At 37.2% G+C, this 24638-nt stretch overlaps 1 protein-coding gene across 2 annotated transcripts in view; it reads right to left on the bottom strand.

The window, feature by feature from the left end:
• FBN2 (fibrillin 2) overlaps positions 1-24638 on the bottom strand; it is a 219170-nt gene that overhangs the window by 126827 nt on the left and 67705 nt on the right. The window lies entirely within an intron of this gene.

The raw sequence follows: 24638 nt of genomic DNA, 5'->3' as shown, positions 1-24638 counted from the left end.
AGAACCATAAAATAAAGGATCTTTCATGACTGGCTTCTTTCACTTAGAATCATGTTTTCAAATTTCAACTATGTTGTGGGATATACCAGAACTTCATTCTTTTTAATCTCAAATTAATATTCTACTGTATGGATACACCACATTTTATGTATTCATCCATCCATTGATGGATATTTTAATTAATTTCATTTTTTGGCTATTACAAGCAAAGCTACTATGAACATTTTAGTATTACTTCTCTGTGGAAATATGATTTAATCTCACATGGTATTGCTGAGTCATATGATAATTCTATGTTTAACTTATTAAGGAACTGTCAAACTGCTTTCCAAAGCAGCTGGAATATTTTACACTCTCACTTGCAATGTATGAGGATTCCCATTTCTCCACATCCTTGCCAACACTCATTATTACCTTTACTATTTTAAGGATGTGAGATGGTATCACATCATACTTTTGGTTTGCATTTCTGTAATGACTAATAATGTCGAGCATACTTTAACGTGCTTATTGCTTTTATGTATCTACTTTGGAGAAATATCTATTCTACTACTAAGCCAAGTTTTAAATGAAGTTATTTGTTTTTTAATAATTTAGTTGTATGAGTTCTTTATATATATATATCCCATATCTGCTACATGACTTGCATATGAATTTCCATATGAACCTTAGGATTAGACTGTGTATTTAAAAAAAGTTGAAATTTTGACAGGAATTGTGTTGTATCTATGTATCAATTTGAGGAATATTGCCATCTTAATATTTAGTCTTCCAATCTACAAACATGAGATATCTTTTCTTTTATTTAGATTTTAACATCTTTCAACAAGGTTTTGTAGTTTTAAGTGTACAAGTCTTTCACTTTGTTATATGTGTTCATGAGCATTTATTCGTTTGATAAGTGAATTTTTGGTTTCATTTTCACAATGTTCACTGCTAATGTATGGAAGTACAATTCATTTTTATATGTTGATATTCTATAACAACAACCCTGCTGACCATTTATTGAGTTTAAAGAGTTTTTAGAGGATATCTTCTCCATTTTAGTGTATACTTTACTCATTTTAGTTGATCCTTTATCTACTAAATACATGTCATCTGCAAATATATAGTTCTACTTCTTCCTTTCCAACCTGGATACTTTTTATTTCCTTTTCTTTCCTAACTGCCCTGGTTAGAACCTCCACCACAAAGTTGAACAGAAGTTGTGAGAATAAACTTCTGTTTTATTTCTGGTCTTCAGGGAAATACTGACTCTTTTGCCAGTTAGTATGATGTTAGCTGTAGTTTTTTTATATATGCCTTTTTATCAGGTTAAGAATGTTCCCTTCTATTCCAAATTTGTTGATCATTTTTATCACGAAAGGGTGTCAGATTTTTTTCCAATACTTTCTCTGCACATATTGAGATGATCATATGGCTTTTGTCCTTTATTCTACTTACATTATACTACTTGATTTTCAGAGGTTGAACCAACTTGCATTCCTGGGATAAATCCTAACTGATAGTAATGTATAATCATTTTTATATGTGACTGGGTTTAGTGTGCTGACAGTGTCTGGAAGATATCTGCATCTATATTCATAAGAGATTCCAATGAAAATGGTATTCATTCTTTGAAATCCTCAATTTTCTCTCTTAAAGCCAAATAAATAGATTTTGAACATCTACCATTCATTCGTGAACTCATCAAGTAATTGCTGATTAAAGGCCTTTGATTTGTCACACATATCAGTTAAACATAATCTCTAACTATCATGAATTAATGATTTATTAAGCAGATAAATTTAAAACAAGGCACAATCCCACTAGAGAAGATTAACAATATACTCTCTCAATTGAATTATGAGAAGCAAGTTACTGGAGGACATAGTAGTTGATAAAGGATCCTAAAGAATGGGACAGAATTGAAACATGCAGAGGAGATGGGAAAAACTGTGAGCCAAAAACTATGGATGAGTTTCCCAAGAGTAGAGGGTATTTATAAGGAATAGAAGATACCATTAGAAGGTTCTACTACATACCAGGCTACAGTCCATGGGGTCACAAAGAGCTGGACACAACTGAGCACATATGAACAGTGAAAAAACTCAGAATAAAAATGGCATAGTGAGAGGTGACCAAAGAGATGGAAGAGAGAGGTTTGTGTTAATGATATTTAGGATGGACTTGATCATAGGTAAAGAGGAAGAGTTGGGAAAAAGAAGAGATAAAAGCTAGAAAAGTGAACTTACATATTACTAATAAGAGTTAGAAAGGTGATGGAATTAGGTGTGGAGCAAGAACATTTTACTCTGGAAAAGAAGGGAAGACACTTCATCAAATGCAGGGAAAATGGAAAATGAGGATGTAGTAACACAGGGAATCTGAGGTTGAGTAAATTAATGTCAAACAGCTTCAGGCTTCTTGATAGGATAAAATAGCGAGTGCAGATGTTACAAAACTTAAATGTGCAGAAAAATCACCTGGACAGCTTATTAAACATGCAGATTTTGACCTCTAGTCAGGATGTTTTGGTACTCCCCTTCTGTTCCAAACACGGAACAGTGACAGATCACATTTAAAAAGAAAAAAAAAAGAAAAGAAAAGAAAACCAGAAAGAGCCAGCTGGTTTCAAAATACAAGATGAACATTTCCTTGGACCAGAAATAGAATCGCTAAGCTGTGAGTACAGCTGAAACCAAGTGTTAGCTGGACTCCTTCCCCAGAGGCTGCTTGTGATGGCCAGGAGATCAGAATTACCCCGATGAAGATATGGTGTGATAAATACTAGGGCAGGCTCTAGGTGACATGGGAATGCACAGGAAAAAATGGGTCAGGAGAGTTACACAGGAAAGGGACCGACTGAAACATAACAGACAAATAGGTCAAACCAGGCTATGAACATGACATGGAGTATTGTTATCCAAGCAGAGGGAAGATGATACAAAGAAAAGGCCACAAAGAGCATGATTTATTTGAGAAACAAGTAAATGTTAATGTCTCTGAAATCACAGTGTAGAGATGCAAGCAGAAGGTGACGTGAGAAACTGCGCCCCAAGAACAGGACACTCAGGAGGAACATGACCAAATGTGTGTTCTAGAAAGATCACTGTGGTTGCAACATGGAAAAAAGATGGAGTAGAACAAGACATCAAAGAAAGATGTCTCAGTAATCCAGAAAAGAAACCAAGATCAAGATAGAGAGAAGTGCATAGATTCAAAATACATTTAAGATGTAGTATCCATCTAAATTCTTGGTGATAAAATGGTTGTGTAGGAAAGGGCGGTATTAAGAATGCTATCCAGATTTACACTTTGGGCTAGAAAATGGATAGTGGGGCCAATCACTGAAACAAGCTATTTGAGAAATGCCAGTAAAGTACACATCAAGTAGGTGGAGTGGAACTAGAGACTCAGCCTGTGCACGCTGAGCTTGAGGCAACTGTGGGGCATCCGAAGCATACATGCCTGGTACGCAGCTACACAGGAGCTTCCCAGGTGGAGCTAGTGGTAAAGAACCCGCCAGCCCATACAGGAGACATGAGAGACACAGGTTTGATCCCTAGGTGGGGAAGATCCCCTGGAGGAGGGCATGGCAACCCACTCCAGTATTCTTGCCGGGAGAATCCCATGGACAGAGGAGCCTGGTGGGCTACGGTCCATAGGCTCGCAGAGTCAGACATTCATGAAGTGACTTAGCACAGAGGCATGCAGCTGCATACAAAGGTGGTCTAGGTTCCATTTCTGGAAGCCAAGTACATACAGGTGCTGTTTTTCTTTTCTCTTTTTTTGGCAGGAATGGCAGGCAATTCTAAGGAATGAGAAAAGTCCACCTACTGAGCTGGTTGAAATACAGTTTCAGTTGACTAGGTTACAATGGGTTCCAGAGTAAGTCAGAACAAAGAAAGGAGAGATTGACTGTAGATAATTCCAAAGTGTGAGGTGAAAGGAAGGAAAAGAGGGCAGTGGCTTAAGGGAAAGATGGAAAGGAAAGGATATTTTTTTAGGATCATGGAAAACACCACGATCCACTGTATATCCAATGTACAGAGGATGGAAGCCTGTTATCTACTATGTAATATCAATATTTTTATTTTAATTCAGCGTTTTACTATAGTATGATTATATATACTTTCTTTGTCTTTTTTCCCCTAGTTATTGATCTCGAGAAGTATATTTAAAATATTCTGTGTGATAACATTAACAGGTAGCAAAGGAACCTTTTATATAATAAAAGAGCTATTTTGTCCACTTAGGTAAAATAATAGCATTGTCTTCTACTACTGTAGCAATGTAATCCATGGTGCCTTTTTGTCCTGAAACCAATACTGCGTCTTTCTAAATATTAATACTAATTTGGAGTAACTCAGGCATGAAGTAATAGCGGCAAGAGGCAATTCCATCATAGTGTTTTTAAAACTGACATAACAATTGGAAAGCTATTTCTACTTCAAAATACATAAAAACTTCTGATAACAGAGTCAAACAACATGAGTCTAAATTTTTGGTCTGCATCCCCAAATTTCTTGGGAAGTTTAACTATTTACCAGCAGTGCCTTTTCCTTTTCTTTCTCTTTCTTTTCTTTTTTTATTTACTCAGGGTGGAAATATTTTGTTACTTTTTGTTAGTCCAAGACAAATAAGACCAAATGATTTACAAGCTGCAAAAGACTGAAGGCTTAAAGGATGACACTGAGCTTCTATTAAAAAAATATATATATATCTAACAATTGAGGGATGAACTGTTTAAACCATGTCTTCTAGAATCTTTCTTCCAATTCTCTCTGCCCTCCACAACTACATTAAAACTTTTTTAATATAGGAAAATTATATTGAAAGACTCCTTTAATGTTGAGTAAAACCCATAATTTTAACAACATAAAAGTCAGGAAATTCCAAAGTTAAATTTACTATAACCATTTGGACTTGGCAAAGATGCAAGCATTTAATATTTTCTGTTACCATTTTTCTTTTCAAACATCAGTATGTTAAGATGTAATCATAAAACCCTCATGATTTTTAAATGTACTTTGGCATAATGCAGTAGGAACTTTAAGAAATCTTGATTTCACCAATAATTTAATGATGCATCAAGGTACTTATTCCATATTTTCTAAATAAATGGCACTACATGAAAATGTGTCCTACTTTCCATTACAGAATTATCATATAAATATTCATTAGTTTCTGTGCTTTTCATACTTACTACCATAAAAGGAAATAAATTCAACAAAAATGGTCCTCTCAGTTACTAAGACACACACCATATGCAATTCTTCTAAAGAAAGTTAATCTTTGAATTGTTGCAGTTGTATTTTCCTGAGTTTGATTGATTTCCTCATTGATCTGACAGATAACATTCATATATTAATATATCCAGTTTAAATTCAATATGTAACTGTATGTACAATGAATTGCACAGACATATCTGTGTATGTGCACAGATGGGGTTGTGTAGATGAGTACATAGGGTTCATTCCTAAGAGTCGCTTAGACTGTGAAGCACACAGTTTGATTTGCTTAAGGAGGTGATGGAGTTGCATAAAAGCAACAACTCATCCGCTAGCATTCTCTGTGCAAAGTGCCAAATTCAAGACGGCTAACTGGGAAAACTCACCAAGACTGAGTGGACCTCACTGGGCTCACACTCTAACTGGGCTGACGGAGCACAGACACGTGCACACAATGTATCTGAACGCCACAGGGCAGAACTGTTGCTTATCCACAGGAAGCAGCCTGGACAATTCTCAAGGACACTAAAGCACCTCAGGGGTCTTCACTGAGACTTGGAAAGACCTTCACGTTTAAAATTCCCTTTTCTTTAAATTACAGCATCTGTCTGGTGATTATGCAAAAGTTGAACTTTTGCATGTAGAATTAAGCCTGTAAGTCATGAAGTTGGAAATGTTTTCAAATAACCTAATATATGGTAATGAGATTTGAAACCACAAGGGTGCAAGCAGAAAGAAACTTTATTATTTCTCCTACTGCCATTTTGCACATTTTCTTTTGACCAGTTCTTTCCTGACCCTAGAAAATTTCAGGCAGCGCCCCCTGGCTCTCCTACCACTTTCAGATGAATAAACAGTCCACTCAAATCCAACAACCTCGTAGTTCTAATCTCTCATCCAGTCAAAGCTTCTCTTCCCCTGAAGTTTGAGTCTGCTAAGGCTGAGAACTTTCAGCGGTGGAGATGTGGTTGTCTTTTTTCCTTCTTCTTTTCAATCCCTTCCTCCCTAGACAGCACCTACCACGAGCTCTTTTAATGCTGTGATGGGGAGGAGAGAGGATGGGTATTGGTAACAAAGATTTTACCTGGTTGGTGGAGATGTCACCGTACAGATTTTTCCTTCTCAGTCTCCTTTGCTAGTTCTCTCTCATCTCCTGGACCTCTAAGTGTTGAAGTGTTCCAGGGTTCAGCGTTGGGTTCTTCTCTATCAGAATGATCCCTTCATGGTCTCGTCTATTCTCATGGCTTCAAATACCAGCTATAAGCCAAAGACTCTCAAATTGACATTGTCAGCTTCGACCTTGTCCTGGAACTTAACCCATATGTGCAACTCCAAATGGCTACCTGAGTGTCTAACAGGGGTCTCAAATTAACCATCTGAAGCTGAGCTCCTGGTATCTACCCTCAACTCAACTATGTCCCACCCACAGATGTTCTCCATCTCAGTTAATAGCAACTTTGTAATCTCCATTTCAAAAACCTTGGAACTGCTTGATTCTTTTCTTATCCTGCCCCACAAGTGACTGTCAACAAATTCTGCTGGTTCAGCCTTCAAGATACATGAAATTCAGCCACTTCTTCAATCACATTTACCAATAAACTGCTCTGAGCTATCATCAAACCTCAATGAGACTACTGCAGGAGCATTTTACTTGGTCTCTCTGCTTTCATATTTGTTCCCTTCTCATCTTTTTACCACCCAGCAGCCAGAGCAAATCTTTTTTATATGGAGGGCAGAATATATCACTCCTCTGCTCAAAATTATCCATTGGCTCCCTTTTTGAGAACTCTAAAATCCAAAGATAATCACGATGGTGTGATCACTCACCTAGAGACAGACATCCTGGAATGCAAAGTCAAGTGGGCCTGAGGAAGCATCACTACAAACAAAACTAGTGGAAGTGATGGAATTCCAGCTGAAATATTTCAAATCCTAGAAGATGATGCTGTGAAAGTGCTACACTCAGTATGCCAGCAAATTTGGAAAACTCAGCAGTGGCCACAGGATTGGAAAAGGTCAGTTTTTATTCCAATCCCAAAGGAAGGCAATGCCAAAGAAAGGTCAAACTACTGCACAATTGCACTCATCTCACACACTAGCAAAGTAATGCTCAAAATTCTCCAAGCCAGAGTTCAACAGTACATGAACCAGGAACTTCTAGATGTTCAAGCTGGATTTAGAAAAGGCAGAGGAACCACAGACCAAATTGCCAACATCCACTGGATCATCAAAAAAGCAAAGAGTTCCCGAAAAACACCTACTTCTGCTTTATTGACTATGCCAAAGCCTTTGACTGTGTGGATCACAACAAACTGGAAAATTTATAAACAGATGGGAATACCAGACCACCTGACCTGCCTCCTGAGAAATCTGTATGCAGGTCAAGAAGCAACAGTTAGAACTGGACATGGAACAACAGACGGCTTCAAATTGGGAAAGGAGTACGTCTATGCTATATATTGTCACCCTGTTTATTTAATTTCTATGCAGAGTACATCATGCAAAATGCTGGGCTGGATGAAGCCCAAGCTGGAATCAAGATTGTCAGCAGAAATATCAATAACCTCAGATACGCAGATGGCACCACCCTTATGGCAGAAAGCAAAGAACTAAAGAGCTTCTTTTTTTAAATTATTTTTTATTGAAGGATAATTGCTTTATAGAATTTTGTTGTTTTCTGTCAAACCTCAACATGATAAAGAGTCTCTTGATAAAAGTGGAAGAGGAAAGTGAAAAAGTTGGCTTAAAACTCAACATTCAAAAAACATCTGGTCCCATCGCTTCATGGCAAATAGATGGGGAAACAATGGAAACAGTGAGAGACTTTATTTTCTGGGGCTCCAAAATCACTGCAGATGGTGACTCTAGCCATGAAATTAAAAGACACTTGATCCTTGAAAGAAAATCTATGACCAACCTAGGCAGCATATTAAAAAATAGAGACACTACTTTGCCAACAAAGGTCCATCTAGTCAAAGCTATGGTTTTTCTAGTAGTCATGTATGGATGTGAGAGTTGGTCTATAAAGAAAGCTGAGTGCTGAAGAATTGATGCTTTTGAACTGCAATGTTGGAGAAGACTCTTGAGAGTCCCTTGGACTGCAAGGATATCCAACCAGTCCATTCTAAAGGAGATCAGTCCTGAATATTCGTTGGAAGGACTGATTCTGAAGCTGAAACTCCAATATTTTGGCCACCTGATGCAAAGAACTGGCTCACTGGAAAAGACCCTGATGCTGGGAAAGATTGAAGGCAGGAGGAGAAGGGGACAACAGAGGATGAGATGATTGGATGGCATTAGCCTACTTGATGGACATGAGTTTAAGTAAACCCCGGGAGCTGGTGGACAGGGAAGCCTGGCATGCCGCGTCCATGGGGTTGCAAAGAGTCGAACACAACTGTCCGACTGAACTGTGAGCGAATGAGCAAGTCCAAAGTACTTACCGTGCAGAGCCCCATGCAGTCGAGTGTGGCACTAGACTGCATCTCTAAATCTGTCACTTCCCAGTTAGCGTCCTCCTTACCACTGTGCTCCAGCCACTCTGGCCTCTTTAACGTTCTCTCCATCCCTCAGGCACGCCCCTGCTTCACAGCTACTCACTGGCGGCCCCTATCAGTAATTTGTCTCCCCAGACAGCCATGGTTTCCCCCTCAGCTGCTTCATACCTTCATTCTCACCCTGCTTTGATTTTCTGATGGTTTTTTTCCACATCTGACAGACTAATAGATTTTTTTTTTCTTGTTTGTCCCTTGTTTTTATAATGTAACCTGCGTGAGAGAAAGGATTTTTATCTGTTTGTTCACTATGCTATCCCCAAGGTCTAGCAATGTGCTGCTGCTGCTGCTGCTAAGTCACTTCAGTCATGTCCGACTCTGTGCTAGGAACTCAAAAATACTTTTCTGAATGAATGATTCTGGCATCAGGGCCCCCTGGTCATGGCGGCTCCAAAGCCTAATACTTCTGATATTTTGGGAAACCTCTCAGTGCTGAGGCTCTCTCATTTTTCACCCTTGATCCCAGAGATACCTCCTCTATCTGACCAGTTGCAACTCTATCAGCCCCAGCTTTCTGACAGTTCATCCTCCCCAGGCTAGGAATCTGTGTGGCAGGAGCCCTTTTCAAGACCACTCAACCCGTCTCCTTTCTGTGGGGTCCTCACCTAGGAGTAGGAAACTCATGTATCCTTTGCCCTTCAAACTCTGGAAATCCAATTTTTCAGACAAATCAAGTTCACCATCCCATCTCTCTTTTTACACAGCCTGGTGGTGAGGGATGAAGACTGAAGGCAGAACAACTTTCCTCTTTCCTTTCTTCCTCGTTTCATCCCTACTGTTCACAAGTTATGCAAATGATAAAGACAACTGTGAGGCATAATATAGCAATAGTCCCAAAAGGAAAACACAATGAATTTTAATTAACTTCTTAAAGAGGCGCATATTCTAGAACACATTTTACTCATGAGATCCACATACTTTCTTGATTCCAGAGAGAAATATTAACAATTAACTAGCCATTACAAATACAGTGTCCATAGTAGTATACAGGATTTATATGTAAAATGCAACATTATATGTTTTGGAAAAAAAAACCCAACCCATCAAAAAATCCCTTCTTCCATCTTGAAGCTACAGGGAATATTTTAAAATGTAAAATCAAGTTGCAAACAAAGGCCGGAATGCTATACTTCCTGCTTTTCTTTGTTAGTTGGTTATAAAAAATATTTTTTTTCTATTATGGTAAATTAAGGAAAAATATTCCATGTGGGAGAAAAAAATTATGATAATCTAATTTGTGAATAGTTGTATTCTGAGTTTGTTAAGTAGAATTCTTTTTAAAGTGCTGCATTGATTCATAGACCATCTACAGACAGATGTTTAAGAACAGAATGACCTGGGATGATGTTAATGATGTCAACAGAGATTTTCTTCCTCCTAATTTCAGGAATGACAGGTTATAGTCTAGGTGACAACAGAGGGGAACAGAAAATAGGGGAATAGAAAATAAGAAAGGGTGGAAGAACAGGAGATGATAAATGGAGATAAGATAGACCTAGAATAAAAGATAATAGAGCTAAATTTATTATGATCTTGAAGCCCATTCGTTTTCCTTTGGAACTCTGGCAAACATCATAGCGGCCCTAAGTTCCAGTTTGGCAAACACCTATCTTTGGAAGTAAAATAGCTCTGTAACTATAGTAATAATAATAAAAAAAATGATTATGATAATAATAAATCTTACAATATCATTTCTAAGAAGTAAAAGTCACTCAGTTGTGTCTGACTCTTTACAACCCTGGAATTCTCCAGGCCAGAATACTGGAGTGGGTAGCTTTTCCCTTCTCCAGGGAATTCTCCCAACCCAGGGATTGAACCCAGGTCTCCCGCATTGCAGGTGGATTCTTTACCAGCTGAGCCACAAGGGAAGTCCAAGAATACTGGAGTGGGTAGCCTATCCCTTCTCCAGGGGATCTTTCTGACCCAGGAATCGAACCGGGGTCTCCTGCATTGCAGGCAGATTCTTTACCAACTGAGCTATCAGGGAAGCCCATCATTTCTAAAATTCTAGTCATTAAAATCCAATACTTTGGCCACCTCACGCGAAGAGTTGATTCATTGGAAAAGACTCTGATGCTGGGAAGGACTGGGGGCAGGAGGAGAAGGGGACGACAGAGGATGAGATGGCTGGATGGCATCACCGACTCGATGGACATGAGTTTGGGTAAACTCTGGGAGTTGGTGATGGACAGGGAGGCCTGGCGTGCTGCGATTCATGGAGTCACAAAGAGTCGGACACGACTGAGCGACTGAACTGAACTGAGTCATTAAAATCACATCTCCATACTCTTTGCTATAGCCTTGAATCACTTATATTACTTTTTACTTAATATATTTCTAATATACGTACTCATTTAAAAAATGTAAATAAGAAGATTTTTAGGGAACTGAAAATAGTCTTTACGCTAAATGATGGATATATGGTTAATTTTCACTTGTCCAAATCGATGGAATGTGAAACAACAAGAGTGAACCCTAAGGTATACTATAGACTTCGGGTGTCTATGATGCACCAATACAGGTTCACCAATGCAACAAACATACCACTGAGGTTGGCGGTATTGATATTGGGGGAGGCTCTGCATGTGCAGGGGCAGGTAGTACAGGGAAACCTCTGTACCTTCCTCTCAATTTTGCTATGAACTTTAAACTGCTCCAAAAAAATAAAGTCTTTATAAAAATTTAATATGAACTTTGCTATAGTCAATCATATTTTTAGGAATAACATTTATAAAAACATAGTTTTCATGCATTTAGTTATGTCTTTTTCCTTAAGACATTTTAATACAGCATAGCTATCAAAATGAAATGTTTGTCCATGACTCCCCTAAAATCATCTAACTAGCCACTAAGAAAATAGCTGCAAAGTTTGGTAGACGGAAGACAATTTGAAACAAGACAAGAATAGTGATAATCAGGATAACCAAGAAAAGGGGTTAGCAAACTGCAGGCTATTATTTATTTATATCTTTAATATTTATGACTGCTTCTGCACAGTATGAGTTGCATATCTGTAACATAAAGTGACATCCATCTCCAAAAATATTTATTATTGGCCTTTTACAGAAAGGCAGATCTGTGATCTAGAAGGATTCCGCACTTGGAGTACCTCGAGTTTGCTTTAATTTAAAGAAATGAAAATGGGAATCATAAGCATTTGGATGAGGTTTCTGAGACAATGAGAAGTTCATAAGGTCATTTGGTAAATCATTCTAAAAAGAAGGGCCACCCCCTATAACAGAAAATTGGAAAGTGAAGGTCAACACAGAGTTTTAAGTTAAACTAATATGTTAAAGGATATATCACTTTTATGATCTTCTCTCTTCTCTTTTTATTAACTAAAAAATATTACTGATTTTGCTAGATAAGAAAACCTTCACCATAAATGAACAACATAATCTTGTTCATTCATATAAGAACAAAATGAAAAGCTATTTACGTCTATGTGATATGAACTGTCCTGATAGTCTATCACAAATAGAAACAGGGAAATTTTGATTTATGATATATAAAATAAAAATAAATGATTTATAAAATATAAATCCTGATAGCATTTCCAAGAATTTTGAAGTTGAAACCTACAGTTGAAAAATACATTTATCCTTCAGGTTAGCATCAGCTATGCCAGAAGCCTGGCAGTCTTGCAGGCTATAGTCCATCGGGGTGCACAGAGTCGGACACAACTGAAGTGACTTAGTACGCACGCACGCATAGCTAGTTAAATCAAGCCATACTAAATTTAGTATGATAGTGTACAGCTGTTGGTAAACATTGTCCAAATTGTCTTCTGCCAATCACCAGAATTCAGCCACGCTAGATTGTACAAACCCACAGCTCAATGCCTGCATCTGTCCTATGCGCAGTGCTGCTAGACTGGGACAAAAATATACCTCAAACAGCTTTCACAGTTACACTGAAAACGACATGTTAACATGTGAAATATGAAACCACCGTCCATTAGCAAAACCAAAGCTTACACAAAACACAGTAACTCATCTAATATCCAAACGATGACGCTGAAAGAAACTTGCTCACTCTACGTTTAATTCAATTTACTTATTTGTGTGTTTATTTTAAATGTTGTGTCCTTGAAATAAAGGTTGCTTAAAATAGCTGTCTTCTGAGAGTAAGTAAAACAACAGGTACTTTGAGAAGCCATTTGCTTATTTAACCTTTTGACCAACTATTAAAATTTTCAAAATCATTACATTATCCGTAAATATAATTAACTGTACTGCAATCTAGCAAAGGCCAAGTATAGATGAGAAACATATACACTGAAATAGGATAAAATTACATTGAAAGAAAAAGAGCGATTCCTAACTTGGGACAAGAAAAAAGACAGCTCAAGCATTATTACAGCTTTCTTTATTTATATCTTGACTAAAATGGGAGCATTTAAAATAAATGAGGAGCCCTCCATACATTTTCCCATACCTAGATGGTGAATGAAGTATATACACAGTCAGTAACTGACAACACTCATAAGAAATGCAGTCAGGGATTAAGGTATTATATTTCAAATTTTGTTGCATTTTTACCTAACTACAGCAGGATATTTCCTTAGAGTAGACTAATTTTCTTCAGGCAATGAGCCATGGTAATTTGTGAGACAGCTTTTCTTTCTTTCTCTCTCACTTAGCTGAAGCTACAGATAGATCAACAATATTGTAAAACCAGCATTTTTGTTTATTTTGGTCTGTAATATTGCTTTTACATTTTACTATGACACAGCAATGATTTTATAAGTAAAATGAAGAAATAAGGGAGTATATTTGAATTTATATCTTTTTCTTCTTATGTCAAAGTTCAAAACATTCATCTGGTTCTTTCATTCCAGGGTAGAATAGATTTTTCTGTCACTAACACACACCTAATTTTGAGTCTCTGAGAAAGGTGTTTTGGAGGCTTTCAATTTTTCCAGTGATCTTCAGCAGAAACTGAACTACAAGAATTATGTGAATTACTTCACCATATTTTTTTTTTTTTTTTTTAGTATTTTTTAAAGGGATTTAAATATTCAATGGCACTGGGGAAACAACGCTGGTTCTCAGCATTTGGGAAAACGTCCCTGAATCCACTAAAATGCAATTTCCTGACCACAGTGTTATGCTAAATAAATCAAGTCCTCTTGGTCTCAAATGTCCATTTCTATAATTTGGGTGAAGCTGGGGCTGGAAGAGTAAAAACAGGCTGAGACTCGTCAGGAATTAATAGATAATCGTATATCCCCAGTTCCATGTTCCTTCATCAAGATGATGATTTTGGGTCCCTTTCTTTGCTTGCTAATACTTTGGTTGGAGTAAGCAAATATATGCTCCAGTAGTCAATTTTGTTTAAGATTAAAAGAGTTGATTTATAGGAAACTGTACTACAAGTCATAATTGAAATGTTATATTAGAATTCTTTTACAATTATTTTTTTAAGATCTCAAATCACATGGTTTAGTGAATATTTCATAATTAAATTGTCTGTGATATATATCCCTGCCTTCTTTAACGAAGACCCAGAAGGGCCAAGTGCTTTCTTTATCTTATATAATACTCATAAAACCTTTATGTAGAAAAGACCATTCTTATCTCTACTGTTAAAGATACAGGCATTCATTTATTTGCTTGAGATCACGCAATCCCCCATGCGCCTAGAGCACAGACCCTGACATGTGGGCCCCAAATCTGGGACGACTGTGCTCTTCTTGCTCCACATTTAGTCTCTGAATTGTACTTGAAACTTAAATTGTCATTTCTCTCTACAATTTTCCTCTTGCTCTCAGAAAGAAAACTAAAAACTAAATTTCTTTTAAATGAAAGTTAAGATAAGATCTGAATATTCCTAATTTTGATCCAAAACCCAGATCACAAGCTACAGAATCTCTTTTTGTTAAATAATTTTCTTTTGGAATACGTATTTTTCACAGACTTCATGTTTATGATGATGATGTTACCCATCATGCCTCAAATAAAGAACTCTTTTTCCTCCCAGCTCTCATAGAAAACTCCATGTGCAACTTTCCATGAAAACCATTTTGTTTAGGTTGAAATTAAGGGAGAGATGTCACTTCAGTAACTCCATATGAAATACTGCTGGGAGTTGACAAAGATTGCCAAGGTAGTGCCCAAGTTACTGAATGTGTGCATTTTAATAGTGGAAGTCATTTGCGGGAAGAAACTAAAGGTTTAGACTGGCAACTTCTGATAAATACACTAGAAAGTGATATTTGCTAATTATGCCTCAGATATCAGCTCCAGGTTGCTGTTTGGTTGATCCTCTAGACGTGCTTCCCAGCTGGCCTCACTTTCTTGGGTGTGACACCTGGGGGGCTTCTAAAAGTCAAACTTGAAAACCCCTCTGCTAACCTGGGTCCATGTGCCCTTCCCAAATGGATTATTTTAGATTTTGACTCTTTAATACATATGCAACAAATTTCTAAGCTACTCAGTGCTCTGCTTCCCAAGAAAAATGCATCATGAAAATCATATTCCTTAGAGCAAAAGAAATTTTACAACCAATTTGTTTGATTACAAGTCACTATCTTATATGGAGAGAGAGAGAAGAGTGAAAGAGAGAGATGAAAACATATTGACCTGGCTGGATGTCATTTTTGCTTTGCACACATAGGAAAGAAACCATGGCAAGTTGAGTCAGACTTTGGTTCTCAAAGCTAGTAGTACTATTTAAGTTTCCATTATTGTCTCTGTGTTTTAAAATTCAAATTTTCCTTTCAGGGGAGAGGGTTTGGGGAACTGGGAAGAAGGAGGCTTGGAACTAAGAGCAGATTAATTGAGGAAGATGAGCTTTAGCAATCTTTGCAAGGGTGATGGCCTCGCCCAGAATTAATCCTGTTCTCACGGAGGAGTTTCAATTGTTATAGGCTCATCCCTTTTATTAATATGCCTTAAAAATGAGACTGAATATTGAAGGCTGTTACCAGGAAAATACTGTGCTTAAAGATGAGGTAATGCCAAGATATGGAAGCAACCCAAGTGTCCATCAACATATTGTGGACAAAGAAGATGTAATATATGTATATGTGTGTGTGTGTGTGTGTGTGTGTGTATGAATATTACCCAGACATAAAAAGATAAACTTTTGCCATTTGCAACAACACAAATGGACCTAGAGAGTATTATGCTTAATGAAATTAGTCAGAGAAAGACAAACATTGTATGTTATCACTTAAATGTGGAATCTAAAAATTCTCCTGTATTGCAAGCAGATTCTATACAGTCTGAGCCACCAGAGAATCCCAAACTTAAATGAATGTATATGCAAAACAGACTCACAGATATAGAAAACAAATGAGTGGATAGCAATGGGGAGAGGGAAGGTGGGAGGGGCAATATAAAGGAATGGAACTAAGATATACAAACTACTATGTATAAAAATACATAAGAAACATGGATGTATTGTACATCACAGGGAAATACAGTCATTATTTTGTAATAACTTTAAGTGGAATATAAATGATAAAAATACAGAATCACTATGCTGTACACCTAAAACTAATATAATACTGTAAGCCAACTATATATAGCTCAATTAAAGAGTAGGTAATGCTTAATGCTTTCGGGAAATGTAAATAAACTGCAATATTTGAAAACAAAAGCAAGCAAAAAAGATATGGAAATGTTTGCAATATCTGTGTTTCTCCTGTATGATTTCTTAATCTGTATCATGAGCCCAAAGCTCCATGGAAAAGACATAAAGGGTAATCTAGAAGACGGAGTCGAGTCCTGTGAGCCAGGGACGGCTCACTGATCACTCAGCAGATACTTCTCCACCAATCTGGAGGAGGGCAGGGCAGCACACAGGCCTGGAATGAGGGAGACGCACCCTAACTACACAGTTTCAGCCTCTTTGTTCCCCAATTAGGCATCAAGCCCAGCAGGTGGAAACAAGGTTCAGCATGCTAACGTCAGCATGACCTGAGCTGCCTACACAGACATCAATCCGAATGGAAATGTGAATGCAGCACACTTTGGGAAATAAAGGGATCAAAAGGAAGATAAATATCCCTCCAAGAAATCAGAGTATGTGTGTCTGTAAGTATGTAACCACAACTCATAACAGGAAGAACCAGGAAATGATGCCTGTCAGTGAGAAAGCTGATAAACACATGACGGTAAATTCACATAATGGAATATTATACCCCATTCTAAAGACTGAACTAGAACAACATGCAAGTATTAATATCTATAGATATATCATTTCATTAAAATAAAAGGTTCACACATATCAAATTGTTTTTGTACAATTTAAAAGACTGCAATAATCATTAATAAAAATAAAAATGAAATATCTATAGGTACAATAAAACTATCTAAAAAAAAGCAAGAAAATGCAGCATACCGAATACAAAGTGTGGCTGAGGGGGCACCATGATACATATGGATTATTATGCTGGCCTTGGTGTTTGTTTCTGGTAGTTTCATGAGTGCTTATTACATTATTTAAAGCAACTAAACAAAAGCAGGCTACGGCACCCAAACACAGGGTGTGGCATCATGGTCCCACATTGGTATGAGGATACAGAAGAGCCAGGCAATAAGTGAAGCTTAGGACCAGAGTCAGGCCACAGTGGGTCCACTGAGCACATGGACTCACCCAGTGTTTCTTTTCCAAGATCCCAAATGTATAATTAGCCTGACCATCCCTGTTAGTTGACAAAACTGACACAGCACTTGACCTCCAGGGAAAGAACTGCCATAGTTGGGAAGAACAAGTGGAAGCCTCTGAAGTTGCTCGAAGCTTTAAGCTAAGATAAGGAAACAATGTATGGCAAAAACGATTACAATATTGTAAAGTAATTAGCCCCCAACTAAAATAAATAAATTTATTAAAAAAAAAAGAAAAGAAAAGAAACAGAGATATCACGGTCCAAAGGAACAGGCCACGGAATTCCCTGAACTCTCCTAGAATTTCCAATATATTGCTCTCTCTCATGATAATCATTTTTAAAAGGACCAGAAAGAGAAAATCAAGGGGATATGCCTTAAAATTCCTCTCAAGGTCCTGAAAATGATATTTTCCAGTCTTTGCTAATTTGAGGAAAAATTCCAAGTTAAAGTCCTAATTTCCTGGGGTACTGGAAGATGAATCTATTTAATACTGTGAAGGAAGGAAGAAAGGGAGGGAGGGAGGGGAGAAAAGAAGATAAACATTCTAAGACCTAAGGAGATGGTCAGTCAGCTTTAGGCTAGCAAATAAAAAAAAAAAAAAAAAAAAGATAAGGAAACAAAGAAAAAAAAAGAAAGCAGGGTATGGGTGGAATAATAATGAGATTATGCCATGAAACAAATACTGTGATGAATACAATTCTATGCACCTGAGAAAGGCAGCATAGAGATACAGATAGATGTGTGCATATATGTGTATAGAGGGAGAAGAAATCCTGAAATAAATGCAATCACCATGAAGTATAGCTAGACTGATCTGTTTCCTGCTTTAAACGTTCTATATTTGCAAAGGACCAGCCTGTGTTCTGATGTCTACATCAGTTGTGATTTCACCGAGCCATGCAGTTCATTTGCAGTTGATGACCAGGATTCTACCAGTTTTTTGTTTAAAGATGATTTAAGAACATCTTTCTTCATATTAATTACTGGTAGCTCAGACAGTAAAAACTCTGACTGCAAGGCAGAAGACCTGGGTTTGATCCCTAGGTTGGGAAGATCCTTTGGAGAAGTGAATGGCTACCCACTCCAGTATCTTTGCCTGGAGAATTCCAGGCAGAGGACAGAGGACAGAGGAGCCTGGTGGGCTACAGTCCATGAGGTTGTACTGAGTCAGACATGATTGAGGGACTAACACTTTCACTTTCTTCACAATACAGTAGCACATACACTCTTTTAAATACTATTTATGTTTTTGCCAAAAGCAAATTACAATCCACTTCACCATAATTATCACTCTGACCTTTTTCTCTTTTACAATTAATTTCTTTAGACCTCTGCTACTGACTCCCTTCTATGAATGAAGACAGTTCAGTTCCAACTTTCACTACTCCCGTTCTCCTTCACCTGCAATTTCAATTCTCAAGTCATAGAGGATGGATTATTTTTAGCACAGTGGTACAGAATAAACTTTCATTTTAATAAGTAGAAAATACAGCAAAAACTCTACAGGTGGTGCCAGGATCACTGAAATGGAACTAACTCTGGCCTTTCTGGATCACAGGGCACAGAATGGTACTCCAGTCACTGCTGCTATAAATACATTTCCCTATAAACACAGTCTGTGGCTTGGAATGTGTGCTACCTGGTCACCCATCCTTGCTTGCTCAACAGCGCTTGCTGAGAGTGAAAGCTCTGGAATAAATCTAGCAGGTTGGAATCCTGGCCCCATGGTTTCATATCCATTAAAACTTGCAAAGGTTACTTAAGACTCTCTGTGTCTCAGTCTCTTCTTCTGTAAAGCGAGTTAATAGTAATCAGGGCTTCCTTGATGGTTCAGTGATAAAGAATATGCCTGCTAATACAGGAGACATAGGTTCAATCTCTGATTTGCAAAGATCTCATATGCCACAGAGCACCTAAGCCCGTGCTCTAGGGCCCAAGAGCTGTAACAGCTGAAGCTCACACACCCTAGAGCCCGCTCTCCACAGCAAGAGAAGCCCCTGCAATAAGAGGACCACCCACAAGTCGCAACTAGAGAGCAGCCCCTGCCTGCCGCCAACTAGAGAAAAGCCCTGGCAGCAACAAAGACCCGGTACAGCCAAAAATAAATAAATAAAAAACGTAAAAAAGTATAGTAACCAAACTCACAGCACCGTATTATGACTTAATAAGAAAATCTATGCAAAGTGGTTAAGTGTAGCTGAGAGCACATTAAGTGCTCCATAAATATTAGTTTTTATTAATGCTATTTTGGTGCATTACTTACAGGCAGATGCAAACAAAACATTACTTATAAAGCAAAATAAAAAGTGCTTATTTGTTATGAGAGCAGAAAGTAGGTTTGGGTTTAGGAGCTTGGTCTTTCTTATTTAAGGGATTGAAATGAAAATGAAAGTCACACAGTTTTGACCCCATGGACTCACTCTTTGCAACCCCATGGACTACAGTCCATGGAATTCTCCAGGCCAGAATACTGGAGTGGGTAGACTATCCCTTCTCCAGCAGATTTTCCTGACCCAGGAATAGAACTGGGGTCTCCTGCATTGCAGGCGGATTCTTTAAGAGGGAGTTCGTTTATATTTTAACTACAGTGCTGCAAATTTCTTTTTAAGATTTAAAAGATGATAGTTTTGTGTTTTTAAATTAATGACCTAAAACATTTCCCAAAATTTACAGTTCTCTTACTTGAATCTCAATTTTTAATATGTATTGTTCTTTTTGGGAAATAGTCAATGAGCTTATTTATTATTTATTTTAAAGTTAATACACTTTTGTAAATATGAGTAAAAGCAAGTGCTTTTCAGTTTAGCACAGACATTTATTTTCCATGGTTTATCAAAGCAGAGTTGGAACAGCCACTAATGACACTGTGCCAAAAACTGTTATGAGTTTCATGAGTATAAATAAATATATTTGTTGTCAGAAATCCCAAACAACTAAATGCTGTGGTAATGGAACAAAGCTGAAGACTCTTCAGAATAAATTGCAAACAACTATTTGACATGTGAAGGGCCACTGAAGGGAAACTTTCCAATATAATGATGCTATTTTCCTGCCTTCCATTTAAGCCAGGAAAGAATAACTCAAGGAATGTCAGAGAAGGTATAGTCTGGAAGAGGGGATCACGTAAGGACATCTGGTACCTAGTTGTGCTTTATACAAGTGGACGGAAGTTCAAATTAACATTTTTTGTTAATATAAAAAAAAAATGTGGACAGTCTTCTGATATACCCTTTCATATTATATTGATGTGTTCTGCTTTTCTTAATTTAAATTAGATAGATTTAGATGAATAAATCTTTGAAAAGAGTAAATAACTGAAACAACCTTCTTTTTAGATGTGAATAGTTTACTACACCAAAGAATCACTTTGGCCACTTTATGACAGACTTAGGAAAAGATATCGAGGCCAATCTGGCCCAGGAGAAATAAGACATGACTTTAGTAAACATAAGAGGTTTTACTGAATCTGGGGTACTAAGTTAGTAGTTGGGGAAAGATAAGGGATTCTTTTAGACAAACACATACGCACACACACGCAGAGAAATACATATTTATATTCCTCTCTGCTTGGACAGTAGCTTACATCTAAACATGAAAAAATAATCCCACAAGAGAATCCTCCTAATGATATGAAACAAAACAAACGTTAATGACAGATATTGACTGACAGGTTTCAAACGTTAAATTAGGAGACAAATGCTCCCTCACGGAGAAGATTTTAGTTAAGAAGATATCTCAAAGCAGAAGACGGTTCTTTCTTTTAAATAGAGAGTGAAGGTCCCTGACCTCTGTTTATTGTCACCCTCTTTATTTAACTTACATGCAGAGTACATCATGAGAAATGCTGGGCTGGATAAAGCACAAGCTGGAATCAAGACTGGCAGAAGAAATATCAATAGCCTCAGAGATGCAGATGACATCACCCTTATGGCAGAAAGCAAAGAAGAACTAAAGAGCCTCTTGATGAAAGTGAAAGAGGAGAGTGAAAAAGTTGGCTTAAAACTCAACATTCAAAAAGCTAAGATCACGGCATCTCGTCCCATCACTTCATGGCAAATAGATGGGGAAACAGTGGAAACAGGGACAGATTTTATTTTTTTGGGCTTCAAAATCACTGTAGATGGTGACTGCAGTCATGAAATTAAAAGACACTTGCTCCTTGGAAGAAAAGTTATGACAAACCTAGACAGCATATTAAAAAGCAAAGACAGTTCTTTTCCAACAAAGGTCCATCTAGTCAAAGCTATGGTTTTTCCAGTGGTCATGTATGGATGTGAGAGTTGGACTATAAAAGCTGAGCACCGAAGAATTGATGCTTTTGAACTGTGGTGTTAGAGAAGACTCTTGAGAGTTCCTTGGACTGCAAGGAGATCCAACCAGTCTATCCTAAAGGAAATCAGTCCTGAATATTCACTGGAAGGACTGATGCTGAAGCTGAAGCTCCAATACTTTGGCCACCTGATGTGAAGAACTGACTCATTTGAAAAGACCCTGATGCTGGGAAAGATTGAAGGCAGGAGTGGAAAGGGACAACAGAGGATGAGATGGTTGGATGGCATCAGCCACTCAATGGACATGAGTCTGAGTGAACTCCAGGAGTTGGTGATGGACAGGGTGGCCTGGCATGCTGCAGTCCATGGGGTCGCAAAGAGTTGGACACGGCTGAGCGACTGAACTGAACTGAAAGAGTGACAATGACACAAAAATCTAAAAATGCTGAACTGCACTTAATGTTTATGCTCTTAGCCTTTGAATTACAACCAAAGTGAAATAAGGTTAAGGAAGCGAAAAAAGTCGGATAAAGCAAAAATCCCCATGATGAAGATCACTGGCCTCTTTCCAAATATAATCTCAACTCTGGCCCCATATTTTCTTTTCATTTGGACATTCAACCCAAGTAAAAGAACTTAACTTACTATACACCCTGTTTCCAATGAATCAACATAGCTTACAATGTATCAAGAACTGTTTCAGGCTCTGTAATAAATGAAATTTATCAGCATGAAAAAAGACAGAGTTTTTGTCCTCAATGATCTTACTCAAGTGTTGAAGTGAGATGGTCAATAAACAAGTAACACACAAAATCAATAAGATAATTTCTCAAAGTTATTAAACTGACTTTGCAGTTTCTTGTTAATGCTACCACCATTTTCCTAATCACAGGAAAATGTGATGGAGTCACCTTTCTTATTTCTGAATGGATCTAGTAACTTACATATTAAAAAAGATTTCTTTGAAGAATTTGACTTCCATATGAACAGAAATATAAAATGTGCTACAACAGAAATAGGAAGGACATCATTTAAAACTAAATCTTTTAGTTCTTCTATATTTTAACATTCATTGTAATCCATACAAAAATTAAAGTATCTTACCTTCAACAGTTGGTTAAAAGTAATTGCTATCACTGTATTTTTATTTAGAATAAATACTAACTTTAAATTTATGGCAATATTTTTTACACTGATACTATATAAACTGGCTATAATTTAAAACCTGTAACTGTAACAATAGTTTGCAGTCTTTCCAGATACATTATGCCACCAATTACATTAAATAAATTTATGTAAGGGAATACCACTTGTTCTTTTACATAAAGAAACAGTATAACCCAAGGAAAATTGGTAATAGTCACTTTTAAGACCTATCCAAATAAATATGACTTAGACACAAAGTCAAGGCTTCATAAAACCTTCAGTTTTCAAATTCTAATCACCACTTCTTCTAATTCTGCTATTCCCCACCAGTCCCAAACATTAAATCATATAATTTTTTCTGGGCATTGGTTAAATAGATTTGGCTGCCTGGGCAGGAAATAAGGAAAGAGACGACTGGATTCAGGGCTCTGGGTGGTGCCTACGTTACATCAACAGCCCCCTTTCCTAAAGAACATAGACAAGTGCAAATAAAGAGTTGCACTGTCTTTAGCCAAACTCTCTCTTGGCTCTACATGTTGTTTTGATGAAATGTGATGTAGAAAACGCTCATTCCGTTTTCAACTAAGAAGTAATACATTGTTGGATGATTAATGGAACTGTCACAGCCACTCTCATCAGTGGGTGGCTGTACCTTCTCACCTATAATCAAACTCTCTCTTTGTTCCTAAGTCCACCACCCTTGGATCTAGTTTGTATATGACTCCAGAAGTAAAAAAGTAAAGGGGGGGGGGTGATAAAAGGTTGAGCAACAGAATCAACCCCAAAAGAGGGGGGAAGAAAAATACAGAATGTAGCAAGGAAATAGCAGTCCAACCCAGACTTCCTGCAGATCCCCTAACTCTCTAGTCCAGTTCCTTGTGTACCTATATTCTACTTCTTATCTAGGAAATAGTTCCCCTTCCTATCTGTCCTTCATCATTATACTCTAGATTTTACTTTTCCCACTTCTTGTTGACAGAGAGGGCCACAATTTTTATAACCAAGTAACAGAAACAATCCCAAATACTGCCTTTTGTAAAGGGGAAAAAAACAAGACTTAATTATACATACCAGGTATTGAAGGTAAATGGTCTAAATGAACTTGTGATAATATTTTCACCAGAAGTAATTATGATATATGTTTGGCACTACTGAATTAAAAAAAAAATGCTCTCAGTTAAGATCCTAGTAGGCATAAGGAATAAGTTCAGATTACTGAATTTTCCATATGTATTTTTCCACCTCAGAAAAGCTAGACTGGCAAAAACTCCAAAATAATTTTTTTGAACTATGAATAGATAAAAACACTTATGTAACAAAATGAGAAAAGATTAAAGCTTTTAGAAAATGAGTTCAGTTAACAATAAATCGATTTAAGTAATACAATAACTGAAAAGACAAACATTATACTTTAATACTACCAGAGCATCATAATTTCCTAAACCTCTATATTAATTAAAACTTGACACACTTAGAAGCTTCCTGAATTTCATAATTTTGACAAAGTTTTCAAAGATACATATAACAAGTGAATTTATTCTATTTGAGGAATACTGACAAAATTTACAGTTCAATATTACAGTCCCAAACTCATATTCCAGAAAAGTATTAGTTTTTTTTTAAGCTCTTTACTTGACTAAGCTGTTTTCTAGGAGATTACCTGCTGTGATAATTTCCAAACCCTCCTTGAGTCAATTATGCTTGTATTTTATTAGATGGTCAGTTACGCACAACATCCAATACAAAACTTAAAGTCTTTATTTTATAACATATGACAGAGTACCTCTAACGCATTGCTTTAGTATATTCCACTTGAACTTATCTTTACCTAATTTT

The sequence above is a fragment of the Giraffa tippelskirchi genome, chromosome 6 (genome assembly GCF_054371585.1).
Source record: "Giraffa tippelskirchi isolate mGirTip1 chromosome 6, T2T-mGirTip1v1.2.pri, whole genome shotgun sequence".
NCBI classification, from domain to species: Eukaryota; Metazoa; Chordata; class Mammalia; order Artiodactyla; family Giraffidae; genus Giraffa; species Giraffa tippelskirchi.
Note: the sequence above shows the minus strand (reverse complement) of the source record. Positions and strands in the feature narration are given on the sequence as shown.